General features: G+C 39.4%; 1 pseudogene; it reads right to left on the bottom strand.

The window, feature by feature from the left end:
- Nucleotides 1–3060: 3060 nt before the first annotated feature.
- Nucleotides 3061–3179, bottom strand: LOC111745231 (annotated as a pseudogene).
- Between the last annotated feature and the right edge of the window lie 3671 nt (nucleotides 3180–6850).

Below are 6850 nucleotides of genomic sequence, written 5' to 3'. Positions count from 1 at the left end.
TTTTGTATCACTCGGAGGCAAGTAAACTAGTGAGAAAGTAAATGAAGATGGAGTGTTCATTTCCTGCCATTCAGGCTGCATGGAATCATAGAGCTGCATGTCTGAATATGATTTAAAGGTGGTAATGAGATATCCCTTATACTCTCAAGTGGTGGTTAAAAATTCACACTCACATGCCTGTAGGGAGGCATAGAATATTCTCCCTATTGGCACGGAGGACCTTGGAGCACCTTCAGAGAGGCTTGTATTGATGGAGCATAGTTATTGCTCAGGACATGGATTTTCATGGGTGAACTCTTATCCACCATGCAAAAGCCTGATTACTCGCTCCCTAGAGCTTGAGCATTTTCCAGGCTTTATTTATCCCTTGTCTGATAGTTGAGTAAGATATGCTTGTGCAGATAAGACAAACATGACCTCGTTCCAGGACTCCAACACAGAACTTGTGATTTTCATCACTCTGGGTTACCATCTTTTAGGGTGAAGATTTTCCAAAGGGCTAAGTTCTAATTTTTGGCTAATGATGACTCCCCAGAGAGTGATCACTGATTCCAAATAGAGACATTTTTTTTCCTGCTTTGGGAGCTGTTTGCAAAACAGCTTTAATTAGGTGCTGAGCTCTTGATCAACCCCTGCCAACCCAAATTTAGACATTACATCCCCTTGAGACCCACTCTGTACTGAGTTCTCAGCCTCTTTCTTCTTCCCCAACCCAAAGTCCGTAGGAGATTGTCTTGTCTGAGGATCAATAGGGCTACTATCGAACCTGCCTTTTAGTTTTCAGTGGTTCTAAGTCATGTTGCAATCTGCGAGCTGAACTACAGTTAATGACCTGATTTTTATAATATGTAACAGGCTTTAAGGGACTTTAGCTATCCGAAGTTGAATCTGGAAGCACTTCAACTCAGCTATTTTTCAAAGATGTTTATTTTCTGTATTTCTGGCAGTGTTTTGCTAAGAAATGCTGCTGACATGCTCTCTCAGTAGTGACATTCCAGACCCCTGCAGGAACCCCTTAGATGAGAGAAATAAAGGCCGCATCAGACAGAGGTCAGATTTAAGCAGAATGCTGGGAATTTAAATCAATGTAAGCACATTGGAGTATAACAAAATGAATCTCCAGTCTTTGCAGTGCCGGAAAATGCTTTGTAATTCAGGAATAAATTATCAATGTTTCTTTAAGAAAAATAGCCATGACTTTCTTAAAGGGAAGACAAAAGGAATTCTTATAATAACACTTGTGTAAGTTGGGCCACAGATCTCATGTCTTAAGAAAAGTTTTGAGGATTGATACCCAAAAAATTATCAGAAAGAAATGGAATGATTTTAAGATGATGATTTTAACCCTGAAGTGCAAATTTCAAAAACAAAAAAACACAGGTGTTGAAGTCAGCTTTCAATATCATGCACTAAATGCTTCCTGGCTTGGAAATAATTTTCTGTTTTTGCCTACTCCTTTGCAAGGAGATGGACCAGTAAATGTTTTCTTTGCTGGTATCTGCATGAATACTGTTTATCTTGAATGAAGTCTTTTTATTTTCTTTCTTCTTAGGCTAAAATGAATAGCCCTAGGTCCATTCAAATTTCAGCACTCATCTTATTTCTTTCTAGTTGTTTGAACTTAACACGTTACAAAAATAAATCAATATACTTTCTTTGATGAGCTAAGTCAAAGAATTCTCCTGATTGCATCTGAAACTGTGTTCTCTCCAAATGTTCCCATTCAAGTGTGTTACTATGATCTCCATCTGTACAGGAAGAGGAGTTAGAGACCAAGACTGTTAAATATTCTTGATTTAATCTTTGGTTATTTACTTGGTTTATATAACATACCATATATATTTTAGAAAACAACCATTGGGTACAATAATCCTTGACAGTTTAAAATATTTTGAATTATTTTATATTATTCTTACAATTTCACATGTACAAAAATTCAACACAGAATTAGCTGACTCTCTGAAGGCCCCTCAAAAATTTCACAGCAAAGTCGAGGCTTGAGCCAAATCTCTCTCTCCTCAATCTTTGTTCTACTTCTTAACTCCCCATATTGATAAACGGCCCCATCGTTCCCCCTGTAACCCAAGCAGAAACCTGGCAGGAACACTGATGCCATGTTTTCCATTATCCTCCCTGCGTAAGACACAGTGTCCCTGCCTGGACCACCCCTCCAGCTCTACCACCTCCTGACTCAAATTCTCTAGATCAAGGCACTAGTCTCCTCTAGTTTCTCTACCTAGACACACTCTCGATCATACAACAGCCAGAGTCACCTTTCAAAATTACGAATCTGATCCAAGTTATTCATCAGATTGATTTCCTTGAATAATTCTCTAGTACCTAAATCCTGAACATCGGTGCATAACGGAATGTTAAAGAGAAAAACCACAGGCCTAAAATGGCATCACTTAGGCTAAAGCCCACGATACTAAACCTGGACCTACTACCTGAGTTAATTATAGCTTCAATACCTCCTAGAAACAGAAACTTAATCAACCAGTCTGGAATTTTCTGCTCAGCACCGATGAGGTAATCTGTCTTATGGCCTTCTCCATCCCCCACAGAGGAAGAAGAGGTTGTCCGCATGATAAAACCCTTGCTGGTCCCTTGCCTTCAAAATAGAAGATATCCTAGCAAAAATATAATCCTCTCTTCTCTTTTGCTTTGAAAGCTCCCTTGCTCCCTTACCTTCTTCCTGTAAAACCCTTCCATTTCTGTATAACCTCTTGGAGCTCCCTTCTACCTGCTAGCCAGGATGCTGCCTGATTCATGAATCCCTTAATAAAGCCAATTCGATCCTCACATTTACCCAGTTGAGTTTTGTTTTGTTTTATTTTATTATTATTTTTTTTCTGTCTCCTATTCTTTCTCTTTTTCTTTGGGGACTACAATTACATGGAGACTACAATTACAATTGAGGTTGTCCCACAGCTAAATGATGTTATGTTGATTTTTAAAAATTTTTATTTATTTTTAATTTTTTTAGGCAAGGCAACCCTTGGTTGACCTCCAAATTGCAAAGACCTTGTCAACTTACTATCCCTTATTTTTTGTTTTTTACACCTACAGCTCCTGGTCTTCCTAGGTGGTCTCCCATCCAACTACTAACCGGGCCCGACCCTGCTTAGCTTCTGAGATCAGACAGGGTCAGGCTTGTTCAGGGTGGCATGGTCGTAGACGAGTTTTGTTTTTTAATAGGAGGAATATTTAGATATTAATTTATTTCCCTTCATTTTCTTTTTCTTTTGTTATTTTTTTTAATAAAGTAAAAATTTATTGACCTCCTGAGTATAAATCCTTACATATTTAATATTGCTTCTAATTTATTATAGCAGTTACTTCCCCCAAATTTAATTGCAACTGGATTGAATGAGTATTTGGGAAATATGGCAATGTTGTTCATATAAGTATATCACATTGTAAGACAACTGGAGATCCAAAGGGATTTGCCTTTGTGGAATTTGAAACAAAAGAACAAGCAGTAAAAGCTATTGAGGTAGATCCAGAACCTTTGGAAGAAATGTTTTTTTAACCTTCCTAGATTAGTTTCCAAGGAGTCCTATTCTCCTTTTGAAAGTTTCTTTTATTTTAATATAAAGAAAACTTTACAATATGAAAGTGTTCCAAAAATCAAAACATAGAGAAAATAGTAGTAAGATAGTGGAAAGAATTAGTATGATGAACCCTTGAGGGCTCTCGTCTAGCTTCGACAATTATCTATGTATGGCGCATCTTGTTTCATCTATATTTTCCCACTCCTCCCATCCTAGATTAATTTAAAGCAAATCTCAGAAGATATACTGAGTTTTCCTTTAACAGCCATTTCCTTCTTTTCCTTGACTTCAGGCATGAAGCATTTAGAGACCTAGAGAGGAGATTATTAGGTTTCAAACTTCAAACTTCAAAGCAGGCTTTAGAAACTCTCACCAGAGACAAGGTTTTTTAGTTTCAAAAGACAAAGTTGATGTAAAGGAATAGGTCTGGGAAGAATAGATCACTACGTACAAGTCAATTTTCCTACCCCAGGTTTCCAAAGAGGCAGTTAGAGAAGAGACAAGCGAGTATGATGCCCATGAAATCCCAAGAATGGCCCTGGGTGAGTCCTGGAGTGGAGAGATGTGAGAAAGCTCCATATCTGGGGGCTGAAGAAGAATGGATACCTGTGATGTCATGTCCATCTCAACCCCAGAAGGCACTCTGACACCCTGTGTGTAAATAACAGAGGGAGGAAGGTCATTTGGTGTGTCAGGGCAGAGATACACAGCTTTTCTGGAGGACTTAGGGGTTGTCAAGAGACAGCCAGACAATCTGGAGGGACCACATGGTGGAAGCAAGGACAGAGAGAGATCTGAGTAGACAGCAAGCAGGGCCCCGTGGAGTCGTGGACTTCTCAGAGGGAGATGTGGCAGCTGATGGAATCCTCCCTCGTACCGATGCTGTGGCACTTTGAATCAGCCTCAGGAGGACAGGCCCTGAGTGGACTGATACACTGAGTTGTCTCAGAGTCACTGTTTTGCCATCAGGTGAAATGAGAAGTGAAGAGAGAAATCACATTGACTTATGGGAAGTAGAATATAAATTGCTCCCCCCTCCCCCAAGTTTGTACCCACTGCATAGAGAAGTCAGCAGCACTCAGCACTCAGACTTCCTCTCACCCTCTCTTTTTCCTTACAGTCATGCTCCACCTCTGGCCCATTTACCTCCTGGTTGGCTTTGTCATCAGGCAGGCTCTGGGCAGGCGCTGTGGGAGGCTTCTGGCATACATGGATTAGCAACGCAAGAGAAAAGAGAGCACCTCTTTGCCAACAGCTCTCTCAGAGCACTAGGACTGATTATCGTGTTCTGCACCATGTCCCTGAACCAATCACCATGGCCACTGAGATGGGATATGCTTATTTGGCTGGCCTAAGTAACAAGCCTATACTGAAGTCAGGGTGGGGTCAGCTGATCTCCATTTCCTAAAGGAAAATGAGGGTGATGTTCCCAGGAAGACAAAAACATACTGAACAGGCTGAAATAGCAGAGAGACCCACCACATAGGTATTAAACACATATTTGCTTAAATGAGAGAAAGAAACAAGGCCTTCAAAATCCACGACCGGGACTCTTGCAACTACAGGACACTGCCTCTGTCTTTATTCCACAGCTTATCCACTAACGTCCTTTACTGAACAGAAAGTTGGAACTTGGCCACCCTGAAATGGTGTTAGCTCTGTAGGATGATAAGTAAGCTGTCTGATTATGACATATTTTATACAAGATTTATGAATTTTTAATGGTACTTCTACAGTACCTAGCTTTCAAGATTTAAAATCTTATAAAAATTTAATAGTGAGCTCATAAGTACCAAGAGCGGGAGGAGTGAGGTGAGAGATTGCATTTTAAAATAAGCAATCTGACCAGTTCTAAGGGACATGTGAATTTGAGGGGATTTATATATTCTGCAAAACTTGGTAAGTTTCATGTTCTCATAAAGTTTCTCTTCAGATTTACCACTCCTAGTCAAGTGCCCACTGTGTCCGTGAGGCAGTGCGTCTCCTCTGGTTACCTCCAAGATAGACTGTAAGCTCCAAGAATGCAGGACAGCTCTTACCCGGCACCCTCAGACTAGCACAGGCACGTCACATGGAAGAATCAACAAATAGGAAGGAAGGAAGGAAGGAGGGAAGGAAGGAAGGAAGGAAAGAGGGAAGGAGGGAAGGAGGAAAGAAGGATGGACAAGCAGAGGTTTAGATGAACACAAGTAGTTCAGACACACTCAATTTTGACTATAGAATGTCATATAGAATGTTATTTTTTAAGTTGGAATTTTTCATACTTTATATGGATTGATATTAAAATTATATTGCATCCTGTATTTCTTCTTTCATGGCAGTTATCATGCTTGTGAATGACAACTGCCAACATGTATTAACTCTGACCATGTAGCAGGCACTCTTGTAAACACAGTTCATTTAATCCCTTGCAACAACTCTGGGAGACACTGTTAATACTCACACTTCAGTTACAAAGCTCTTTGCTTGTAGAGTGCCAGGGTTTGATCCTGGCAGTGGGATTCTAAGTGCAGGTTCCAGCTGCTAGACTTATGGGGCCCTTGGTAAATATTTGTATGACATCTGTTTCTCTCTTAGAATGTAAGCTCTATGAAACTGTCTTATAGACCACACCTACCACAGGGCTTTGCTCATGCTAATGTGTGTCAAATGAAAGAAGGAATTAATTAGCTAATTTCCTTAGCACACACTGATTACTTGAAAAGGAGAGTTAAAAAGTGTTAGGTATCAGAAAGTTTCCAGATTTGTTAGAGGATGTAGAGACCATATAGCACAACAAAAAAGAATAGCTGAATTTTTAATGGAGATGGGTAGGACAACCTGTGTCTACTCCAGTAACTAAGGTGGATAGATGGACGGATGATGGATAGATAGATGTGTGGATGGATGATGGGTGGGTGGATGAATAAATGGATGTATGGATAGATGGATCGATAGAGAGATATCCAGCATTATAGTTTGCTTTCAGTTAGACTCACTTCTTCTCTGCCCTATATTTGAATAATGAAATAATCATATTTTAAGTCTGGGTTGGTGGGATACATGTCACAATCAAAATTCTGACACTTTTCTACAGAAGAAAACTATTTTTATTTTAGTGGCTTTTCCTAATTATTTCTTGTAAGTGCAGTCATAGACACAATAGAATGGAAGAAATATTTCTAGATCTGAAATACTTATGTCTATTATAATTGACTTTTTATTCTGAATCATCAGCACTCTACACATTAAAAGAATGATGTAATAAATTATGAGGCATATTGATATCAAACTGTTTTAAATATTCATGTTTTAAG

This window comes from Pteropus vampyrus, unplaced genomic scaffold (genome assembly GCF_000151845.1).
Source record: "Pteropus vampyrus isolate Shadow unplaced genomic scaffold, Pvam_2.0 Scaffold149, whole genome shotgun sequence".
In the NCBI taxonomy this organism is placed as follows: Eukaryota; Metazoa; Chordata; class Mammalia; order Chiroptera; family Pteropodidae; genus Pteropus; species Pteropus vampyrus.
This window is presented reverse-complemented; position numbering and strand designations above follow the sequence as displayed.